This window comes from Atta cephalotes, assembly GCF_000143395.1.
Source record: "Atta cephalotes unplaced genomic scaffold scaffold00003, whole genome shotgun sequence".
Classification (NCBI taxonomy): Eukaryota; Metazoa; Arthropoda; class Insecta; order Hymenoptera; family Formicidae; genus Atta; species Atta cephalotes.
In genome coordinates this window covers 9,559,748-9,586,761 of record NW_012130067.1, presented here as the reverse complement: position 1 = coordinate 9,586,761, position 27,014 = coordinate 9,559,748, and positions in this window count along the sequence as shown.

Below are 27,014 nucleotides of genomic sequence, written 5' to 3'. Positions count from 1 at the left end.
TTTTAAATACATGCATACGTATTATTATTGAGGGGTAATTTATAAAAATTAACAATATTATCACTTAAATTATATTATTTATATAACGATTTTTTTAGTTTATGTAACAATTTTTAATGGGTTTATGGAAAGTACACACACACACACACACTTGACGTTTTTTTATCTTTTTTTAAAAAGGTAATTTTTATGAGGTATAACATATTTCCAAATTTTTTTATGTGCTCGGCACTTTCCCAATTAGTCATGACTACGACATCAAAGTTTCTTCTCTGCCTTGTACCTGTTCTACAATAGGGTCGCAAGTCGTAAGTCATAAGAAATTGATTAATCACAGTTAAATGTGAGAAGAATAATCGACTTTTACGGCATTTACGACTCTATTGTAGAACAGGCCTTAGGGCTGCCGCACACAAAATTTCGCAACACTAATCGTAAAACATAAACTTAAGCCGATGAGCCAATCAGGATATTCACAATATCAGAATAACAATAAACTTATCTATAATCTCGCAATAAGGTAAATTTCAACGGTTAAAACTCGCCTTATGGATAAGTTTACTGCTATTTCTATTTCCGTTAGAGTATGTAAATCTAAAGCAGTATCTTGATTGACTCATCTACTTAAGTTCATATCTTAAAGTTACATTTCTGTTACAGGCGGCAGTCCTAAAGGCACACACCTTCCGTAACCATAAGATGTACAGTAAAAATAAGCCAATCGCAGTCGAGAATTCTTTTGGACTTTTAATTCTAATTGGCTGATTCTTACGGTACATCTTATGGTATTTGTTGCAGAAGGTGTATACCATGGCCTTAAACGTAGTCCGACTTAAGTACAATCTTAAAAAGTTAGAAATCAATCAGAGAGCCGTCTTATTCCCGTATTCATAGTCAAGCCTTATATTTAAAACCTATTCTACAATGGGTAGTAGCAGTAGTGAATTAAAGAGTAAGCATAGAAATCGACTAATCATAGTTGATTATCCTTCTCACATTCGACTATGATTTCTATGCTTACTTTTAATCCACTGCTATTGCGCATTGTAGAATGGACTTAATGCGTGGTCTACAATGGCAATATCAATAATGAATGAACTGTAGAAGTAACAAATTGATCAATCACAGTTGAATATGAGAAAAATAATCGATGATTGGTCAATTTCTTATTCTACTGTCCATTGTAAAATGAGCTTAAGGCTTCCTTAAATTTATCTTCAGATACTCTACGAATTATTTCATTGGTTACTGAATATTTAAAAATAAATTTAAGAAAGCCTTAGATCTGATTGAATGCGGGTATTAGTGTCTTAAGACATTATGTAAGACAGAAATAAAAACGGACTATGAATATTGCCCATAAAAGCATATATAACATCTTGAATCACTCACGAAAAGGCTCATGACTCCTATTAGCATCTCTTTTCTACATGTATGTATAGTTGGAAGAGGTTCTTGTTTCATTTTCTTACTTGTTTTTCTATTCGTCTGATTATTTGTAATAAATTAAAATTTTTATGTATTTTAACAGGACGACTGAAACTCAGCAAACGAGAATGGATCGAAATTTTTTTTTCTATTCGAATGTGTATTTTAGATAGCGAATACTTTTTTTTTGGATTTAATTGAATTCAATTAGATTCATTTGGATGCAATTGGATTGAAAAACTGCATTTCTTATTCAAAATTTTGAATTGAACAGTATTCACAATATGTTTGTGTGTTGTTTTTGTGTTGCACAGAAAAAGCTAATATTATTTTTAGATTGAAAGGCATAGAGATATGCTCTATACAATTCCTATAAATGAATAAAAATCCATTCAGGATTGAAAAGCATTCATTTTAACATTCGTGAATCAATATTTCTGAAAATCTGAATCCATTTCAATCCATTCTTATTTTGCTGAGAAGATCGTTGTCTTCCGCCGCGTTTGTTGCTGTCGGATTAGTTGACGTCACGTTAATGCAGATTGCCCGCACTATCTTTATATCTATTTCCATTGGGAGGCACTGGAATTTTTCGAATTTCTTCAATAAAACTTCTAATGAATAAATTGCTTTAAACTTACTTTTGGATGAGATGGATGAGTTAGATCTGCACTCTTCTCCGGAAAGTTAGCAGAAGAGGATGTCTCTCTGTTATAGATATTCGCGCTGAAGGAATTGCCTTCAGAAATCATTTCACCCACTGATATGCACTCCCGAATCAGAATTGATAATTTGAATTACTCGTAACTTATTAGTTTTCTAATCGGATCTGTTCTGACCGCTGTGCATTTCGCGTACCTTAATTTATACTATGAGTTTCTTTGATGGGAACAATTAGGTGGGGGAAAATATGAGAATCAATTGTTCCTAAGTGTCATATGGATCGATTCTATTATTAGCTTGAAAATACGCCACCGATCTCACTTGCGATTTTAAATTTCAATCTATTAGGTATCATCTAACTTCTATTATTAATCTTTCTACGTTTGATACTACAAAATCTTTTATAACAAGATTGAAATTCCTTTCCAATTAATTCCCACAAGTGTTTCCGGTTCGATGGTAATATTTTCATGAAAGAAAAAAAATCGTAAAGGCCTCTGAAAGTAACACTTTTATATAAAGTCTTTTATATAAAGTCTAGGCATTCGTAAGTATTTATGGCCATGGAACATAAAAACTTGGTAGGCAATAAGACGTAGGCAGTAAGGAAATCAATATGTTGGATTGATTTGACTGCTTACAATTAGTGTATTCTTCCAGATCTAAAAACGCTAATTGGATGATCTAACAAAATATATCAATAGCAACGAGCATTCACTCAATTGTTGAACGCTGAACGCAACATTATGGCCTTTATGAATTCTACTACAATTGATCAATTCACTTACTGCTTACGTTTACTGCTTAAGTTTTTTTTGTGTGCCATGTCCCTATTGTATTTACAGGATTAGTCCGGATCTACAATTAGTTTAAGCCTTATTTTAAGCCTTAAGCCATAAGAAACAGCCGATTGATCAGTTACAGTCAAATGCGAGGAGAATAATTGATTGTGATTCGTTTATTCCTTGATTTAAGGTTCAAAAATTTATTGTAAATCCAGGCTTACGTTTTTAATATAGAACTTATAGTAATGGAACCGAAATAATCTATCCAAGCAGTGAGGGGAAGCATCTGAGAGACAGAAGATGTATTTCTGTCCTGTTCAATAACTTTTCTTCTTTCTGCGCATGTATTAAAAAAAGATAGAAGAGGATAAGAATATATTTGTATTCTTTTAGATGTGCTCACATCCGACGTCCGTATTCCCCTTCCATCACTATAAGTTCTACGTTTTAATCACATCTTAATCAGAATAGTAATATCGACTGAGACAATGTTACTTAAACAGAAACTCATTAGCATTTAGTTTGTAATTTTATAGATGGAGCGATGTTTTCCATATTTTTGTTAACGCAGGAAAATGCATAAATGAGGCAATGAAAATGTGAGGCACGGATGAGATCGAACATAGATCCATGGATTGCTAATCCGTGGATCGAACATCGAGCCTCTGACGACTCATATGAGTGTTCATACTTATTTTAGCAATAAAACTAGATTGATTAATTTTATTTTTCTGAAATTTCAGCAAAATTTGCTGAAATTTCATTGAAAAGTGTTCCAAAACGAAGAACAATTTCAGCAAAATTTTTTCACTGGAGTTATAATATAATATAATACGTCAGAATAAAAAAAACGTATAAAAATACACATATAGCTTTTTTTTAAATATTTAACAGTAAATTTCTTAAAACATAAATTACAGTAATTTAAACAAAATCGAATTTAACATCCAAAACTACGAAAAATGATTATCCCCGTTCTCTTGTTCGAAATTATAGAAACCTTGAAAAATTCTGATATAGAAATTTGGAAAATTATAAAAAAAAATTCTAAAAAAGTTTGGTTCAGAGCAGGGAAATATTTTATAAATTTAGAAGCATAAAAAACTTCTAATTTAAACGCGTTAAATAAATGTGTAGAGAAAATATGAAAATCGAATTTTCATATTTCTTAAAAAAGATAATCGGATCTTACATGTCCTTAGTATTCAATATAACCTATTCATTGTTTGTAAATAAATAAGCAATGAATTTAACATATAGCACTAATGAATCATGTAGACTGTCTGATTCGAGGCATCAGTTTATTGCTCAATTTGTTGATTCTGTTATTATCAGTAAAGCAAAATGCAGAACGTCATGGTTGCATTGTGTTTCGTAAGTAATTGCTTTCTATATAACTACTAAAAGAGATGATTAATTATTAATTTCCGTAGTTTATATTATTAGCTTTGTATTTATTTATACTTCATAATTTAACATTGTATTTAGTTTATTTTTATCAATGTTTTTTTACAACTAAAGAGAAACTCTAAGATAGAATTAATATAACAACTTAGGCATATTGAATATATACACGATTATAATATTTTTTTACTATATTTATTATGAATTTTCACCTGATAACGTCATGGAAATAAAGATAAGTAAATATAAGTCAAAGATATAAGTCAACAGTGGAAAATATATAATTCTTTGTGTAGTGTTAAGAAATATATCAACCTATCAATAAACATATAATCTTCTAAAAGTAACATATACAGATTATTTTATTTTCCATTTCGCCAACATTTTTTTTATGAAAAAGAAGAAAACATAGATTTGGGCCATATTGAATACATATATACCTAATATAGCCTAAATCTACGTTTTTCTCTTTTCGATTCTTACCTATTATTAAAACTTTTACTGCATTTATATGTAAATATATTTTTAAATGTCTCATATTTTTTGTTCAGAAATGTTTCTTCTTTTAAATTTATCCATCAATTTTTTATTTTGAGCTCAGCAAAAAATTAGAAAAAAATCGCGGAACTTAAGTAGATTATATACAGTTTATCTTATATAATATCTAATATCTTATAATCTAATTATTTTATACCTTTATAAAAAACAGAAATTACATCAACAGAAATTCAATTTAATACTGATCAGTTTAATAGTAGAAATTATTCATTTTTAATATTAAAAGCACAGTTGTTCAATTTATTAATATTCTATTATTCATTATTAATATTCAAAACAACTACTATCAAAATAACTACTATAAATAATAATTACTATTTTCTAATATTAAATTTCTAAATTCTTTAGGAAAGCAGATGGTCTACAAATAAATCTGCAATCTGATAAAAAACATGGATATTTAATTCCTGTATAGTCATAGAAACATATCTGAAAGATCGCAAATAACACTGAAAGGAACATTATGTAACTTATTTTATGAATATTAAATTATGTTTAACTCTTTTTACTTTGTAATATATATATCATTGCTAAAGTTTCACAGTATTTTAATTTAAAAAAAGTTCTACATATGTTGAATTTGAATAAAAGGAGATAGGAACAAAGATACAGAAAAAAGAATTGATTTACCTAACGTCAGCGTAAATAGCGCGAAAAAAAGAAGAGCTGTCACTGAAGAGATCATGTCGAATTAATCACGAAAAGAGCTAAATAGTTCACAACTAAATCTACAAAAGAGTACATGCGGACGTGTGCAATCGTACTGAGAGATTCGTAACACGTGTGCGTAGATAAGATCAGGTATCCCCTCTTTTGTAAAGCGACTTTAGAGCTCATAATTCGTTAACAATTATTGTCACATGTAGTATTGTTAAACCACTTGCTGAATCAACGAATTGCATATTCAATGAAACTGTAAAGTTATGTAAGCTATCGACTTGCGATTAAATATTATTATGTTGTAAACACTGCGTACTTCTTCTTACCGCGCCGACTTCCATAGCCGGCCTCTTTTTTTACTTTTTTCAATTATAGCGAAATCGTTTTTATTATTGCATTATAATTGAAACTGCGTTTACTTTCTTTTTCTTCTATATATTTTTCAATTGTTTTAGATTGTTGTTATATATTGCGTAAGAAGAGTTGTGTAATAATATACGCAAATATTATATGCGAGTATCACGCCAGAGCTAATAGACGTAAGAATTATTCAGAGTTGCGAAAAGATAATTATATCCTTGAAAAAAATCCTTGATTCTTTAGATTCTTAGATCATAATAAATATTTAATAATTTGTAATTCTACGTCTCTTGAAAATATTATAATCTACGTATGTTAAAGCTTCTCTAACGTTGATTAAATATTATTAAATTATATAACAACATTTATAATATTTTTTACAATATTTACAGCTGTTTGAAAAATTGATATTAAACTTTAAAATGATATTGAAATGATATTAAACTTTTAATGATATTAAACATTGAATCTCATCCAAAAACTTTTAAATTCGATACTGTTATTCTTAATTATTTGAATTCCTCAATTATTTGATTCTTTATGCAATTGTCAATTTAATAATATTTAGATGATCATAACATTTGTCGCTGTGTATTTTCTTTCTAATTGAATGAAATAAAACAAGAGTGATCACGTACGTAATATGAGCACAACTTTTAAATAAATTCTTGCAACGTGAGGAAAATGTTATCTTTGTAAGTTTTGCTTTCTTAGATTCATTGCGTAAAACACATACTGAAAAAAATCACAAAAAAATCATGAAATCATCAGAATATTCATTCTGTGAATATTTCACTTCTTGAAATAATTAACTAACATTAATTAATTTGATATAATATTACACAAATTACGGCACACATATTTTTAACTATAAATCTATAACTGTATAAAATATATGACGTATAAAAATATGTGTTTGTATGTTTTTGATGTATATATATATATATATATATATATATTTTTATGTATTATATGTATTATATTATATTAGTAATTAGTATTATATTATATTAGGTAATTATTTACAATAAGACATTTCCCGAATTTTAATATTTTTTTCTTGCAATTTTTCTTGATACAAATTTTTGTTGCGGCTCTAATATAATAATCAACCGGAGAAAATCGAAAAATGTGTCTCCTATTTTTTCTCCCTATTTTCTTAATTATTTCCAGATAAAATGAAGATGAGGGGAATCTCCCAATGACCTTAACTTTGAAATATGTTGTCATTATTGTCAATATCATGATCCTGAGACCTTGAAGAAGTTTTAATCGTTTGCGCGTTGATAGTTACTCATTAAAAAAACATTTAAAAAATTAGTTAAAAAATATATATAGGTATATAGTTATAGTTTTAAACGAAATTAATAATTTTTTTAAAAACACAAATTCTGTTTTAAAAAATTTTTTTTTTAAAGCAGAGAATTTTTTTTTAAAGCAATCCTAAAGTGAAGAGCTCGATGAAGTCATCAAAAAAGTCGCTGTTTTTCGAACGCATCGACATATCGGGTCGTTTTGGGAGGGTTTCGATATCTATTTACTGCCAGTGCTGAAACTATACAATATACGAACATGCGCTATAAATTTTCAGCATTGGCAGTGAATATCGGAACACATCATTTATATTATACTATTTATTTATACTACTACACCAATGTCTTACGTAACGTATGATACACGCAGTCGTATGTTCGTGTCAATTTTCGTATTACAAATTCGTCTCGATAAAGCGTCTAAGTCTAATTCTAAGAACTCAGCGTTATTTGTTCATGCAAGTTACGTGTTTATGGATTACTATTTTGTAAATATAAATTGCAAAACTTTTGTACCAAGTAAATATTGTCACGACTTGACAGATTGAGACGCCATGTTACATTAAGAAATGGTAAAAAATATATAAATTTCAAAATTTTTGATCGTTCTCGGCGTAAACTCTACTTCACAGATACATAATAATATATATTTTAATCTTGAAAAAGGATTTTCGAATTTGTGAAAAAGGATAAAAATAATTGTTATACAAAACTTACGATTTATTTAGTAATACAGACGATTTTAAGATCCCCTTAAGGCAGCAAATTTGTGATTTATAATACGACTTTTCTTTTAAAACGAGATCCACCTCCATCTCCTCCCTGTCTAAGAGATTTTATAATTTCTCCTAAGCAGGTGAAGAAAGGTAAAGTAAATTTTATAATTCAAAATTTGTAATGCACTTTTACACTCATATTAAATCAATGAGTTTAATATGCACCAATGCATATTAGTCCATTTAATCGAATAAAACACTATCTGTTTAGTATTTACTTCATTTTTTCAGAATTCTTTTTAATTTGAATTTTTTTTAAATCTTATTTTAATAGTCCGCAAAAGACTTCAAAACATAGCGCATTCATTTTTTTATATGAAATATACGTGACTTTTCTCTCTCTTTAATGGAGCATAAATATTTCAGATCGGTCATTTTGGATTCGCTATTATCGATTTTTCCATTTAAGAAATGGATTCATAGTCAGCGTATTAGCTCTTAAAGAGCAAGTTCGGATTCATTTTAATAAACAAATTCATTAATTATATAAAAACTAGATGTCAATGGCGCCATTTTAGATTCCCTATTTTCATAGGGAATTTATCATTTTTAATAATAGATTCATGATGAGGGACCTTAAATACCAATTATCATGAGAAACTTCTACAATACATTCGATTCACGATAATAACAAATTTTGGTACAAAATCTGGTACAAAATTCAACATACAAAAAGGAGATATAACAAAAGATATAACAAAAAATTTTAAATAAGAATAAATAAAAGATTCCAACAATAATAAATAATAAATAATACTATTAATATTAATACAATAAATAATAATTAAAGACGATAAGAGTCAGCATGGGAGACAGTATGCAAATCAACAAAGTTGATTTTAAATAAATTAATATATAATAATATATAATATATAATAATAAATAATATGTCATAAAAAATTTTATCCGCATTTTTAGAATATAAATTTATTTTTATTAATTCGTACCCAAGTATTAATACACAGTGTTCACAAAGTATTAAAAAAGCGTTAAAAAAACTTATATTGCTTTTTTAGCGCTTTGTAATCGCTGCTGTGCTACTTGAGTATAGGTTCTAAATAACTTTTTATGGTTTATTAAAGTTTCGCGAGACCAAAAATTGAAGTTTTCTTAACGTCCTCCTATCTCAAAAATTGTAATAGAACAATTTGAAAATCGGATTCGTCCAAAAAACTACTAGAAGTGAATAATAATATATAATATAATATAATATAATATTATATATATAATATAATAGTATATATAATATTATATATATAATATAATATTATATAATATAATATTATATAATATAATATTATATAATATAATAATATAATATAATAATAATAAGGCTCAATAAATTTAAAAAACAAAAAAACAAAGGGCTAAGATTAATCGTTATAAATTAAAATTTGAAACCATTAATAAATAAACATGTCACTTAGTTAAAATATAAAACTTTAATTTGCCGATAATAAACAAAACCAAACGTTTCGATCCCCGTTGAATCATTATCAATGTAAACAAAAATAACAGTGAAAATATTACATAGATATATAAAAATTATAATTCGCTCTCGCAGTATTAATTATCAATCTCGCTCAATATAAATGTTATAAGATAAATGTTATAATGAAATAAATGTTGTAATCGGTAATCATCGGTCAAGTGTTTTTCTGGTTTGTATGTAGATTATAGACATACTTGTTTCTGTTAAAAGGTACAAACATAATGTAAAAATGTAATAGGAATAAGTAATCAAATCTAATAAGAAAAATACAAAACTAAGAAGCAAGGAATAAAAATAAAAATAAAAAAGTAATCTAATATTATGAGACATGTACATTAAAATCATTAATACGAATTGAAATTGTGTGATGTACAGACATAAATCATATATATTTAATTTAATAGCAGCTAAATCAAGTTAGACAATGCGATAAGATTGAAAATATTGTCTAAAAATAGACAACGTTTATATTATATTGACATACAATTAGAAGGTATTTATTCTCATTTGTACATCGCGCAATTTCATTCAATTTATATTAATGATTTTAATGTACATTTCTCATAATATTAGATTATTTTTTTATTTTTATTTTTATTCCTTGCTTCTTATAGTGTTTTCTTTTGGCTGCACTATCGCACATCAATGCAACACTCAGATAGTGTAGCGTGTTTCCTTGGCTAGTGATAGGCGAACTCATTTAGTATAACATATTTCCGTGGTTATAGTGTAGTGCAAATTTTATGCACGAAGTGAAATTTTGCTATACGATCTCAAAGAGACGATATAAAATGTGACATTAAAAATTTGAAAATGGAAGTCAACCGGCAACAGAATTAAATACCATGGTAGCATGAAATAATGTACATCATGATGTATGTATACTTGTGTAGTGCAGCACTGATGCAGCACTTACACGTAACTAGTTACACGCGAGGTTAGACAACACTCAGTGTTCTCCCAAAAGAAAACGCTATTAATTTGTATTTTTCTTATTAGATTTGATTATTTATTTCTATTACATTTTTACATTATATTTGTACTTTTTAACAGAAACAAATATATTTGTCTATAATCTATATACACAAATCAGAGGAACACATGGTTATCGATTACAATATTCTTATAACATTTATTTCATATTGAGCGAGATTGATAATTAATACTGCGATCGAGAGCGATTACAATTTTTATATCTTATCTATGTAATATTTTCACTGTTGTTTTTGTTTACATTGATAATGATCCAACAGGGATCGAAACGTTTGGTTTTGTTTATTATCGGCAAATTAAAGTTTTATATTTTAACTAAATGACATGTTTATTTATTAACGTTTCAAATTTTAATTTACAATTAATCTTACGCTCGTAGTCATTTGTTTTTCTGTTTACTAGAAGTGATTTTTATTCTAGTATTTCTTCTCCAATATTTTTTTCTAATGGAAAATCGACGACATAGATCTCCTAAAGCGATACCTCCTTGTTTCTCAAATAACTATTGCACTTTATTACTGATAAAAACATCTGTTTAAGTTAATTTAAAAAAGTGTAAACACATAATTCGTATATTTGTGGCTTGTTTCTGTACGAAATTAGCTAAAACCAAATTCTATGAATGCGAAAATAAAATTCTTACAATTTTTTTTACAAATTGCGTAATTTAAATAGTAACGACTATAATATAAATAATAATGACTATATTATTAATAATACGTCGTTTTAAATGCTTTTCAGTTTTATGTATATTGTTTTCTTTCTTAATTAATAATATGGTTTTAAATATAAAATCGGAGTGCAGCGTAAACCGACACATCTGTCAATAAAATAAATCATGAGCTATTTAATCTTTATAATGTTGCTTTATAATGTTAAATCGGCGAAGGTAACGATACATATATGGGAAAGCCCTTGAAAAACTATTGCGTCATATTTGCATCTTGCAGAACAACAATACGCATATAATTCAACAAAAATGTTTTATATCGAAGTGAAAATATTTTGGAAAATCTTATATACTGTGATGACAATTTTATCACCATGCCTATAGTACAAGGCGAAGATGCGAATTTCGAAGAAAGTCGCTCATATCGTTTCTCGACACATGGGTCGTTTACGCACAACATTGTTATTACATATAACGTTGCCTGTATACGCAACATTTCGATGAAATGATAGATGCATTTAAATGTTTCTGCCTACATTCTTATGAAAGTTCGCGTTAAATTTCTTCCTCTCAGTAAATCAAAAACGAAATGCATTATCAAATTATATAAATCGTATATTGTAATTATTATCTTTCGCGGTTTAAACGAATTTATTTGAAATATAGCATAAAAGTAATGATAAATAGTAACGACTTGCGGAAACAATATTTATTAAAAAAATTCTCGAACAGAGCACAGAATGTGCGAACGTGAGCAGGAAAGTTGCTATGATGATTCGACTATAGAAGACAGTCTCCGACTCCGAAAGATAACATACGTGTACATACAAGACTATTAAAAAGAAAAATTTATTATAATCGCGATATTATAATCTCAATTTTTCCATATCGTCACTACGGACATAATTTCTTCGCGAAGATCTTACGAACTCCGGACACAATCCAAATTATCAAAATATTCACTTGTAGGTATTTTATTCATATAATTTCTGTAAAAAAAAAGAATAGGAATATAAATATTACTATCCACTTATCCTCCATGTCAATTTTGGAATCCATTTTGTCAGACGCTCATTTTTGTTTATCTTATGAAAAAATCAATTATTGTAAAATTACAAACAGTATTATAAAAATTGCTAATATTATCTAATAAAAGACACTTTTTAGTTTGTATTTGCGTATTTAAAGTTTTATTTTTACCTTTTGTTTAAGAAATATTGTCTAAAAACAAAATGGTATGTCGGCATCGACAACAATATTCCCTATTTTTTTCAAATATGTTATTTATGTATATTAAATTACATTTATTTTTTTATGCGCTTTGACACATATCTGGAGACACGACATGCTGTGTCTCAGCGTTAAGACAAGAACAACGACATCGTAACGCAAAAAATCATTACCAAAATTTTGTAGCTTTTATTTAAAAAAGTTTTATATAGGATGAAGTGAATTTGAATAAAAGGCAGAATTGGCAAAAATAAAAAATGGTTGAAATATACTTTAAACTGTTTAAAATATACTCAGTCGATTTTTTAACATGTTTTATGTTTTAAACATGTTTTTTATAATACTGTTTAAAACACGTATAAAGCATTAAAAACATGTATTTAAAAAATACAATGTTCTTTATCTTTCGCCAATTCTGATGAAAGAAGGAAGAGGATAGAGTAAGCCAAAACTCTTACATTTACCTAATGTCAATGTGAGTAGTGTGAAAAGAGGAAGAGCTGTTGCCGAGGGGATCATGCCGAATTAATCGCGAACCAGAGGGCCGTGTGTCCACAAATAAACCAAGAGGAACCGTGAAACACATACGGACGTGTACAACTATGTACTGAGAAAGATAGGTCCGTGACACGTGCGCGTAGATAAAGTCAGGCATCCCCTCTCTATAGTAAAACCGATTCGTCTGTACAGCTTGTAAATTTGTTGATTATATCACACATTACATTGTTAAATCAATCTTATCAATCAATCATGAGTCACGTAATAAAATCTTAAATAATTCGATTTCTTCTTTTATTTTCTGATTATGTTATTAATTTATTATTATCGTTATTACACTGAGAGAAAAATGTTTATTTGTGACTGTAATTATATGATAAAATAATCGTCAATAGAAGCTGTATTGTTATAGTTATTACTATTATAATGTCAATAAAATAATAAAAACTATATATGTATCTTTCAAACATGAAAAAATTATACTTTAAATTATAATAATTTTAAATATTAATATAATAAAAATACCAAGATGTAAATAATAAATAAAATAAACATTTTTATTCAATAAATGCAATCGCAATTATAATGAATATATCTATTTTCCTAAATTTATTTACTATGTATGTGATAATATATAATAATAATTAAAAAACATGTTAACAAAAAAGAATTTCAAGCATCATATGTGGCTATTATTAATAGCACAATTAACTGTACTTGCATAGTTAAAACAATTACAAATATATAGCAGTCCCAAAAAAAATGACTATAAATTCAATTATGGTAATTGCAATCTTTTTTCCTCTCTTAATGTACATATTACATAAGAGATAAGAATCATGTACTAATATATGCGTGCAAATATTGTATGCAAATATCACGCCAGCGAAAGTAAGAATTATACAGATTTGTATAAATCATGATATTTTTGAATAAATTCTTAATTTTTTAGATATAAATTCCAGATAAATTTACAATTTATAATAGTTAAATATTTATTCGTTTATTGAAAATTCTTATCATAATTTAGAAAGCGAGATATCTGCGGGATTTCTAGATGAAATAATTCTTTTTTGCAATAAAATTATTTACAGATTTAATGTTTATCAGCATCATATTATTAACATCTTTTAAGAAAATTTATAAACATTGATATTAATAAATTATCAATTTAATTTGTAATTTAATATCAGTGCTCTAGTTCTGTTCGTATTGCGTTTTAAGAATGAAAATTAAATTCGGAACGCAGTTTGCAGGATTGAATATATAAATTCATACAGAATTATTTAAGCACCAAAGATTCAACGTGAGTGTTTAAGACCTTTTCCGATTTGTTGTTATAATTTAAACACATAAAAGTTCCTAATTGTTAGTTAAGTATTATTATTGTAAATTGTATTATAAATTTATAATAATTTTGTATTATATATAATATTTATTTTACAATATCCATAGTCATTTGAAATATTGAGCTTTTAAATTCGATACTATTATTCTTGATTAATATGTATGTGTTTCGATTCGATGTATTTAATTCCTTATTTAAATTTTTACTTAAAGATACAAATGTGCAATTATGCACATGCAAAACATTTTCATGCTGCGTTTTTAATCAACATGAAATAAAACAAGAGCGTGAATATGTAATGTGACGTGAGCATGATTCAAATAAATTCTTGCAACGTAAAGAAAATTAAGTGATAACATTGTGATGCCAAGGGCATAGAAATGTAAAACGGGCCGCGTGATCGCGTGACGCCTGAACGTCATTGTGTACAATGTCACTATCAATTTCTAGGATCTACCATTAGCTTTATCCGGAGTTTTAACCATAGATTTATAAGATAGACGGGGCATTACGAGAGAAGCGAAAGACTTGATAGAAAGAGAAAGAAATAATCGCGGAGTAGTTCTCTTCTTTTCTAGATGAATTGATTGGTCGCCGGCAAGCTGGGAAGTGGCCGAGAACGAAGATAGATGTTCAAGAGTTGTGGCCTTATGATCAAGCTGATCGGTCTCTCACCACTCATTGTAAAAGAGAAAAACAACTTGTCTGGAATAGAGCTGTCCTTCAATGTTATCTTCAGCGTCGTATGAATACTCCGTCTCTTATAAGTCTACGGTTTTAACATCGACATTTCTCGATGAAATTAATTATTTAGAAACTGCAATCAAAAATCCAACAACACTTTTATTATATAATGTTATTGCAATCAATCTGAATAAAATTGGTGCAGCTAATACCGAGATTTCGAGATCAAATGCATAAAATGTATCACTTTATATCACATTATCGATTTTCAGATTTTTTTTAGTTATTTGAGCGGAGCATGGAAGCATATATGTAAAGCATTTTGTCCGTCAAAGTACTTTCACAATGTATTTTCATATACAATTTTATTAGAATTAGCAATATAAGTAAACACATATAAAAATTCATATTCTATAATAAATTCTTTGATTTACAAACACGAAAATTCAGTGCTTTAAAATCAAATTTTTCTTCTAATTTTTTGTTCTAAAACAAATTCATTACTTCGATTCAAAATAAATTCTGTACTTTATAACAAATTCTGTACACAATAATATTTGTGTTTTAGGCCGGTATTCATAGTCGATTTTTATTTCAAGATCATTTTAAGTAATGTCTTAAGACGCTACGTCGATGAGACTCTCTAATTTAGTTCGTGACATCTCAAGACTAAACTTAAAACAGGCTTGAATATAAGAACTGACTATGAATACCGGCCTTAGAGCAAACAATTTTGAAGCAGTGAATTTGTATTTTAGAACAGAGAATTTATTATAGAACAAAGAATTTGTTTTTAAAGCACTGATTTTGTGTTTGTACAGCAGAGATTTGTGTAGTTAAGCAGAGAATTATTTTTAGGAATTAATTAATATTAAACATGTGACCGCAGCGCATGCTCGCATCGCAGTATTTCGTAGCTGTGACAATTTCCTAACCTCAATAGTCGTTAACACTTAAGGATCCTAAGACCGTCTATATTACCGACTAAATTATATAATTTTTATATAATAAATATTTTTTTTTCTTTCACAGATTTGCAAATTTTTTTCCAGATTTTAAAGTATACACATTAATACGTGTTTGAGGCGGAGTTTAAAACGAAAATTAAAACTAAAAATTTCAAAATTGATATATTTTTTACCATTTCTTAATGTAACATGGCGTCTCAAGTTGTCAAGTGACAACATTTGCTTGATATGGAAGTTTTGCAATCTTACGAAATAGCAAGATTGGATAGTAATTAGTTAAAAGTTAAAAAAAAGTTAAAAAGTTAATAATTTTTAACTTAACTTAGTTAATTTTAAATGCATTAATTTTTAACTTAATTTAGTTACTTTTAAAATTAATTTGTTTTTAAATTAAAAATTTTTCTTAAAAATCTTTCTTAATGCTAATATTTTTTTCTATAAAGTTTTAAACATTAGAGAATTAATTTAGAAAAAATTCAATGATTTTATGATGAAAGACTATAATAAGAGTTACATCATATGGTAGCCAGTTTTTATTAACTTGCTAGATTTTGAATACTGTCAACACGATGCTGCAAACGCTTTGAAGCGTTTTTTAATTGGTCAGTTTGTAAAATTCTTTCTTCTAATTGATCCATCAAATGTTTCAAAGCATTTGTAGCAAGACTTTGACTACAGTCTTTATCAATTCCTTGACAAAGGCTTATATTTGAATCACACTAATTCTAGGTATCACAAATGTTATATTTCAGCAACATAAATATGAAATGAGCCTTAAATGAAGAATTGTTATAGAACAAAATTGTATATTCCATTCATTTTCTAAATTTTTACGTATATTTTTTTGTAACAAATATCTAGTCGATATAGTCGTAAGTATGAACAGTCGTTTCAGAATATATACAGGGTGGGCCATCTAGCGTTTGGTTTTTCAACTACCGGTTATTTTGAGTTTGAAAGGCATAATAACATTTATGACGTATCAGAAATTTAGTTTTTTGTTTGACATTTACGAAATGAGTCGCTATACGCTTGAACAAAATTGGGAAAACTTACTTCCAAAGTGGTGAGTCTTCAACCTAAAAGTAAGAAATTTACGTGGAAAATTTGGTAGAAAAGAAATGCCTTCAATGCAGTTTGTGGATCAATTTGTGAAGCGAATTCGATAAATTGGATCCTTATTGGATAAAGCAACTCGTTCACGTGCTCGTCCAGTAAGGTCAACCGAAAACATTGCTGCTGTTGGTCAAAGTGTGCTTGAACAACCATTAACATCAACTCGCCATCGTTCTCAAAACTTGAATTTCACGCATTTCACGCACTTCTTTGAGAAGAATTTTGAATAAAGACCTCGGTATGAAGCCGTACAAAGTTCAATTAGTGCAAGAATTGAAGCCGCATGACCATCCGATGCATTTCGGTTCGCCCAATAGGCTGAACAACGCTTGGTTGAAGATGAGCATTTTAACCGAAAAATCATCTTTTCTGACGAAGCTCATTTTCTCCTCGGTGGCTATGTGAACAAGCAGAATTGTCGTATTTGGGGGTCAGAGAATCCGCACGTCGTCATGGAGAAACCGATGCATCCACAACGAATTTGGTTTTTGGTCCGGCGGCATCATTGGGCCATTTTTCTTCGAAAATGAGCAAGGAGCTGCCGTCACTGTCAATGGCGAGCACTACCGCGCCATGCTAAACGAATTCTTGCTTCCCAAATTTGAAGAGGACACAGATGACATTTGGTTTCACAGGATGGCGCACCTTGCCACACAGCCAACGCTACAATCGATTTTTTGCGCACTGTCTTGGAAAATCGCATAATCATAATCGAAATGCTGATGTCAATTCGCCGCCTCGCAGCTGCGATTTAACTCCGCTGGATTATTTTTTATGGGGATCCGTCAAGGATGAGTGTTTCGCTAACCAGCCAGAAACGATTCAAGAATTAAAACATGAAATCAAAGCCATCGATGAAATACGCGCCCATACAGTGGAAAATGTACTGAAAAATTGGGTTGATAGAATGGGGTATTGCAGCCAGCCATGGAAATCATTTGAATGAAATTGTATTTCATGTTTAATGGCAATGTATTATACCTTTCCAATAAAGTCATAAACTTTGAAAAATATTCATGCGTTTTTTTTTAGAACCAAATTAAATTCCAAATTTTAAATGGCCCACCCTGTATAAGTAATTTACATGTGGATATAAAATTAAATTTTCCTAATAATCTATATTTGTAAGGCTTATTTAAAGTAATCTCATTGTAAAAAAAATTAGGATATTCAAAAATAATTTTTTCAAAATAAATTTTTTTTAAACTTAAATTAATTTAATCTTAACTTTTATTAAGTTAATTTCTTTATTCCTTCAACTTTCAACTTAATTTTATTAATTTTATAAGTCATTAACTTTAACTTAATTTAGTTTAAGAAAATATTAACTTATCTAACTTTGCGAAATAGTAATCCACAAACACATAGTTTGCACGAACAAATAACGTCGAGTTCTAGAGAATTAGATTTAGACGCTTTATCGCAACAAATTAGTTACACGAAAATTGATACGAAAATGTGACTGCGTGTATCATAGGTTGCATGAGATATTGGTACAATACTATTAACTCAGATAACTAAACGTTCCTTGGCATAAGAAAAGAAATAAGTGCTTAACAAGTTTCTCTTCAATTGCCATCATGTTGCTGTCACCAGCTAATAATCATTTTGTTTAGAAACATTATGGACAACGGTTGTTGTGCAAACGAGCGGAAATGCTGTAACAAACTTATTTCCATAAATGTGTCTACAGTATGTTGGAAATCTTGTTTTTGTTTGTAAAATATTTAGTCTACATTTTTGTCAATCGAATGAAAATGAAGTGTCATCGAGCAGTATGCGGTATCGCCATCAGAGAAATGCAGCATTAGAAAATTTTTTTCGAGTTAAATTTCTCAATTTTAAAAAATAACATCGAATAGAATAAAAGATGCAGCGTTAGAAAATTTTTCAGCTATATTCTAATAAAATAATTTTTTGAAGTGAGGCCCAAGGGGCCTTTAAGATGAATTATACTTTTTTTTAAATGTTTACCGAGTAAATGAAATCTCCTAATACTTTCATATGTATTTTGTTCTGCAGTGTAATTTCATTTATAGTAACTTACACCTGTCAACCAAATAAATAAAATATCTAAAATCAACTCATAAATCACTTTAAGATATCATCTTCAATCACTTTCAGTTCTTTATGAAATATTGGGAGTGTGCATTAATTTTAAAGGATTTTCAAGAGACGGCATAACTAGTACTATTGTATCGGGCTATATTGTTGCTACCTTTATATTCAAAGCATCATCATGAGGAATTTTCAATATGTTTTGTCGAAGTGTAGACAACATTGTTTTTTTAAGTATTTTGAATATGTCGAATTTTGTGCCAATAAAACGCAATGTGCGAGAAGCTTTGCTTTTTTGCTTCCATTTGAAGAAAAGTGCTGCTGAAAGTCAACGAATGCTGTCGGAAACTTATGATTGATTATACTCCATCGATTTCGACACGTGAGTACGACGCTATAAAAAAAGGTGATTTTAACTCGGAAGACAAGGAATGTTCAGGCCGAAAAAGTTTGAAGATGAGAAAGTGGAAGCTTTACTCGATCAAGACCTGAGTCAATCACAAGATTGATCACTTGCAGAATCATTAAATGTTAATCGATCAACGATTTTCAGACATTTGAAGGCCATTGGAATGATTCAAAAGCAAGGAAATTGGGTGCCGTATGAGTTGAAACCTAGGGACGTCAAAATGGTCTGTGAATTGTTGCTTCAAAGACACAGAAGAAAAAATTTTATGCATTGTATCGAGATGGGTGATGAAAAATGAATATACTATGATAATTCGAAGTGCAAAAAATCATGATGCAGACCAGGCGAATTATCAACATCGATGGTAAAGCCGAATATTCATGGCGCCAAGCTCATGCTCTGTACTTGGATCAGCTGGGTGTAATGTATTATGAACTGCTCCAACCCAATGAAATCCCCATCACTAGGGAATGCTACCGACAATTGATGCAATTAAGCCAAGCATTGAAGCAAAAACGGCCAGATTACGCAAAAAGTCACTACAAAGTGATTTTCCAACACGATAACGTCACATGTTGCGAAATTGATCAAGGAAACGTTAGAAACGCTTAACTTGGATGTCCTGTCATACTCGCCGTATATTCTCCAGATATTGCTCCTTCCAATTACTACCTATTTTGATCGATGATTCATGGCCTGTCTGAGCAGCGCTTCCATTCTTATGAAAATACTAAAAAATGGGTAGATTCGTGAATAGCCTCAAATGATATGTCATTCTTTCGACATGGAATCCACCTATTATCAGGAAGATGAAAAAGTAGTGGCGATGGACAATATTTTGAATGATCAATTTTTAACCATGTTTTCACAATAAAGCTGTATTTTTACCAAAAAATCCCTTTAAAAATTAATGCACATTCCTACTATCTTAAAGACTTAAATTTCTTAAAAAACTCTTAAAGATATCTTAAAATTCTCTTTTGAGTTGCGCGCGCGATTTTAAACAGCAAAGCATTGTTAGAAGTTAACCCTTTTTACTACAACAGTTTCTTTTATATTATTGTTAAATTGCTAGCAAATTTATTTTATATAGAATTAGTTTCCATCATGTTGCCATGCGATCATGTTGTCCTAATCTAAAACGTATAAAAAAGAAGAAGGAAATTGTTTCCCTCCGGTTGTATATAATCATTTATATATTGCCGCCAATATCATAAGCAAAGTCGGAAACCGCTTTCCTCAAAAAAGATGGCAACTCAGGCGGTTTGTATCAAATTTATAGCAACATGCGGGAAACTTGCTATATGAGAAGACACTATAAGTATTCGCATCCGCCATTTTTAGTCCTTTTCTGACTCTCTTGTTCCTTTCCTCAATCTCTTGCTTTCTCTCCACTCCATCGCTAAACTATATAAGAAGATTGAAGAGAGAAGAGAAAAAAAATTGAAGAGAGAACAAAGAAAAAGATTAGAAATAATGGATGCGAATATATTGGGTGCTTTCCATTTGATGACAGAAGTTGACACAAGTCGACACATTCTAAACTTCTTGATATTCAGAGAGATATTCTTGATAATAAAGATAAAACATAGACACTTGTGTCAACTTGTGTCAATTGTCATAGGACTCTAGCAGCATATAAAAACATGTCAGTGCGCTTGAAAAACAGCGACTTCTTCGTCGAAGTTCGAACTTCACTTTAGGATTCCTTTAATATTTTGATTCGGGGCAACACTTTTTTCTGCCAGATTCGTTCATTTCATACAAAAACACATCGAATAAGCCTAATTTTATTGATTTTTAAGGTATTCAGTGGTAAACTGTATAATTACCGTTTTAAAAAATTACGATTATAATGATCAGAAAAAAGTAATAAGTTAAAGGTCACTCTAGAAAGATTTAATGTTAAAATGACAAAATATTGAGTAGCATAATTTCACCTTTCGTGAAGATACGTATCCTTTGATTACATTGCATATTGGAATATTTTTTTTCTCTTTTAAACTTCTTTTTACAAATTTTCCTTTATAAAAACTTTATTTGCAATGTACATCGTAAATTGCGATGCAACCCGTTGTACAGCACATATAGATGAATGATTATTGTGAAAAGTTTTTAGAAATGTTTCAACCTTTCATGTGTAACAATTCTGAAAGGATTCTAGCAATATGTCACATGAAATGTTGCAACATAAAGTGGGGTTTCCAATTGCTTAATACACTTGATACAACATAGCAAATTCATATATTTTTAGTATTAATAAAATTTGACCCTTTTACACATTCTTTGTTATCACTATAATCGCATAATCTTAAAAGAATCAATTCATTATATTTATTAGCTTTAAAAATATAAAAACCGATTTGCATTCAATTGCACCAATTGCCGTAATCACAACGCTACGCAACCGAGTCGTAGCCCTCGAACTGAGGGTGTGTTCCATTTAATGCTACAAATACTTGACCAAATACTTGATCAAAAGAAAAAATTTTATGAATTGACCAATCAAAGAATGCTTCAAAGCATTTGCAACGTAAAGTAGATTGCACTCTGAGTATGTGTAGTGTTGTGACGACGATTACGGCAATTGGTACAAATTGTGCAAATCGGTGTTCATACTTTCAGTGCTAATAAATAATTTAATTCTTTTAAGATTATATAGTTATAATGACAACAAAGAATATGTAATTAAAAAGCTTAAATTATTTATTATTACTGAAAATATCTGAATTAACAGTGTTGGAACAGATACCGTTTGAAAGATATCTAGATATAGGTATAGAAAATGTTTAGGTATAAATACAGATACATTTTTTTATAATTATCTAAATATAGATACAGGTATAAGAAAAAATTTAGATTTAGGTACTAAAAAAAAGGAAAAAAGAAAAATGGAGAAATAGGAAAAAATAGAGAAAACAAGAAGAGGAAAAGATATAAGTAATATAAAATGTTACATTTTATTAGTTTGTTTTAATACATAAAAGAATATCTCGATAATGAAAATTTAAGTCGAAAACAACAAGCTTCATATAAGAAGTTCCTGATCTACGAGATCACGTCTCATGAGCGAGTACACTAAGAGAAATGATTTTGTTATAGGAACAAATCAAGAGAAAACAAATGTGATATTTGTTAAGAAAATGATTGATTAGTTACTATTATGCAAATTAATTATTTCTCATTCGTCAATGTAATAAATAATCAATAGTTAGCAAATAAAAGGCTCAAATATACATAAATCGTAGACGGTAAGATCTCAAATCGTAAGAAATTGACTAATTCTAGTCAAGTATTCTCCCTATATTTGCTTGTAACTGATCAGTTTTCCTCCATCCCGGAGACCTCGCGATCATCTATATAGATTTGTTCATGTCGCATGATCCAACACGTTCCAACCATAGCTCTTACTCCAACGCGCTTGATAGAGTGAGTAAAAGTTATGATAGGAGCACATTGGAGCTTGCGATGCGAACAAATCTTATAATTTCTGTGATGATCCTAAAGTCTATCCAAAAAATAGGTTAGGTTTTATATAATTTGCTTCTATTATTAATAATTAATTGGTATAGCAGACTAGTAGCAATCACAACAAATTTATTTTGTTGTCACATATTTACCGATTATTTGTTAAAGGTATTAGTGGCTTGTTAAATTAACATAAATAATTCGTGCGACTACCATCAAGACTACGCCTATCAGTCGATTATCGTGAGAACTACTTGGTAGGCGCGCGCTAAGCACCTAACTCAAGCAGCGCGCCTACCAAGCAGTCACTACTCTCTGCGTAACAAGCGATCACGACTACTTGGGCGTATACTTGGTGGTATCCGCACGGATACGTGCTCATTAAGTGATATTTAGAAATTAATATCTCCTGAAGTATTGCAAAAATTACACAATGGTAAAAGACTTTTCAACTCACAAAGAAAATTTCACAACTGTTCGGAATCGGATTTTATTCTCCATGAAATATGTTGTTAAACACGAAAATCTAAGAGACACGTATTTTATACGTTTTTTATACGTGCCCCAAATCATATTTAAAAAACATTCCTTTGAAAAAAAAACAATATTTTTCTTTCGAGGCGAATATCGTCGGAGTATAAAAAATGGAAAAAAAATTTTTAAATAAAAGTACGATTTCAAGAGTTCTTCAATGTTGTGAAGAAAAAAATTTTAAAAAATTTTTTTGTTAATAATTGTTAAACAAAAAAATAAAAAAAATTTTTTTTCTTCACAACATTGAAATACTCTTGATGATTTATAGTATAGTATAGTAAAGATGATTTATAGTAGATATAGTAATCAAAAATTAAGTTTCTAATATAGCATAAAATAAAATGTATAGTACCTTGTACTATATATCTAAAACTTAAAAGATACCGTATCCAAAAATAACTAGTTACAGATACACGCATCTCTGCCTATAAGGATTTAGGTAATGCATTTAAGTACAGCTAAAAGTATCTAAAAATTGTATCTAGATATTTTTACCTAGATACGTTCCAACGTTCCTGTGAATTAATTCGCTATGTTTGTATCAAGCAATTGAAAGCACCCAATAGAAAGCAAAGAATTTTACAATATGTCACATGAAATGTTTCAACAGAAATGTTTTTAAAATCTATCATATAAAATAAATTGAAAAACATCAAAACAAAAAATTATGACATTTAACTGACGTTAAAATGATGATTCCAAAATGTTTACTAAAAGACATTTTGAATATCAATCACGATTCAGTTTAATTTATACTTTTGATGTTATCATGACTTTCCTAGTGAAAAAATTTCGCTGAAATTATTCCACGTTTTGGAACTTTTTGGCAAAATTTCAATATTTCAGAAAATTTTTAGTTTGATTTCAGCGATTTTTAGCTGAAAAATTAATTTTTGACAAAATTTTAGAAAAATTTCAGCAAAAATTTCGGAGAAATTTCAACAAAATTTCAGAAAAATTTCAGAATAATTTCAGAATAATTTTTAATATCGGAGTGCCCTCCATTACTTTTTCCCTTCGCGTTCCTCGCCTTTTCCGCGTTTCCAGTAACATGTACGTGTGCGTTTCGGTACGAGTGTGTAGCCGCGTGCCGAACGCCAGGAGACACCATTCCTGCCAGTGCATGTATGCTATTTTTTAGGTTCATTTCCATTTATCAGAATTATTCCGCGTTGGTAGTAAAAAGAGGAAAGGTGCCATACCATTTGTTTTGTAAATGTGAATCTAAAATTAGAAAGATGAAAAAATGAAATATGTTATTCATAATGATAGTTGTTGCGTAAAGAAACTGCCAATTTTATGTGATTGAATTATCAGTATTTTTCTTTTCTTGTTATAAATGTGACAATTTATAATAAATGATGTGTAATATCTTAAAAATTTATGTTGAATAAATATATTTTATATTTTTCTTGATTAGTGACATATAATTTTTTATGATGTTTATAATTAATTAAATTTTTATGATTTATATTTCTTACGATAATATTTCTTACGATTAAAAAATCAAACACAATTATTTTGCCACAAATTTTATTTTTATTACCAAAACGCTTTAATATTAAAAACATATACAAACTTTCACTCTTGAAATCTTAGTAGCTATAATCATCAATAAATTCTATATAAATAGCATGTATATCATGATCAGAAGTAACATTAAAAATTTTATCTCTTATTATAAGACGTCTTACAGAATTTATACAATTGAAAATATAGAAATACAATGAAAATATACTCCTATCAAGGAGTTAATGCATTACATATCAAATGTAAAAGACTTTACACGTGCCAAATTATTCTGTAAATGATGAAATCTTTCTTTTAAAACTTCATTTTCTTGTATAATATTTTTAACTTAATTTGCATTACTTCATAGGTTTGTAAGAATTCAACATTCGTACGTATTCGTATTGCAAATATTGATATTGCCTTTTTTTGCAAATACTGTTTTATTAGCTGATTCCTCTAACTTTTTATGTCCACTGGCAATTTCTTTACGCAACAGCTATCATTATGAATAACATGCTTCAATTTTTTTCTTCTTTCTAATTTTACAGATTCATCACCTTTGCAAAACAAACTTGGCATCTTTTCTCATAATCTTTTTGCTACCAACATGGAATAATTCTGATAAATGGAAATGGAACCTAAAAAATAAGAGGTACATGTTAGAAAAAAATATCTGTCCCAACTATCATTAACATAACATCAATATATTAGAATTTTTCACGCAACTACATAATGGTTACATACTCGCATTATATTGAATTTTAATATTTTGATATTGAAAATTAATATATTGATATTGAGTAAGAAATTATAACATTGATGTTTCTGGTGGTGTTTACAGAAGTTACATTATAAAACATTTGTATGCATGCTTCGATACCAATCTCACACAATAAAGCTGATTTTGAAGATTCCAAACAGGAATTCCGGCAATCCATTTTTGTTTTGAATTTGCATTTTAGGCAAATGTTGTACAGCAATATCCTTCTTTATTGGAGTTTGTACATCTTGGAGTATCTGATAGGTATTTTATAATACGCACGAATCCTGTTCAGATGTAAAAATTTGTAATTTTATTTCATGTATTATATGTACAATATTATAATATGTATACAATGATATGTATCACTTATAAAGACCTTATCAATTGTAAAATTGAGGAGAAAAGCAGCACAAGGTGACAAGCGTATTATAGTTATCTAATCTAAATGGCATACCTTCATCTATGGTGCTTGATTACCAGATCCAATCAGAGGAGACCGGGTAACGTGATACAGTTTACCATTCTCTTCCTGTGAGGGGCTTCGCACAATAAAAGGAACAGGGAAATACAAACAGAAAATAAAAAGTTTAATCTATCAGAAATCATATTTATGTGTGTATTGTGGAATACACAGTTTCTAGGTTGAAATTCTTATTCTCTGTTCTCTGTCCCCTATTCCTTTTATTGTGAGGAGTTCCTGAAGCTTTCTAGGCTTTCTGACGCTAGGCGTAGACATAAGCTCAAGCATAAGCATAAAAAGTCTGTATCATGGACTATGTTTATATGGCTCGATTTATGCCAAAATTGATGTTAGGAAACTCAATCACAATATCATTCCATTCTTCAGAGGAATAGCTATGATATTGGCCAATTTTATAACATCGACGTTATAACTTTCGTGAATATTGAGTTATGTAAGCGTAGTCGATGACTGTGTTGCAAATTTACTGCCAGCACTGAAAATGCTACAGTTTACGTTATTATAGATTTTCAATACTGGCAATCAATTTGGAACACATTATCTTCTACACAGGAACGCGTGATGCAGGCGTGAAGCAAACGCAAGGACGTATACAATTGTTTTTATAGTTATTCTACAATGTGTTTTTGTTTTGTTTCTTGCTTTTTGCTATTTTTTACATCTTGTTTTTTTGCTTCTTATCTGATTTTTTGTTTTATGTCGCCCGAGATAAAAATTAACAAACTTCAGAAGAAACAGGAAACACATAGCAAGAAATACAATTGTTGATAAAATGATTGCAAAGGGGAAAGAATCAAGAGATAAAAAAAAAGTAAGAAACAAAGAGCTGTATAAAGAGCATTG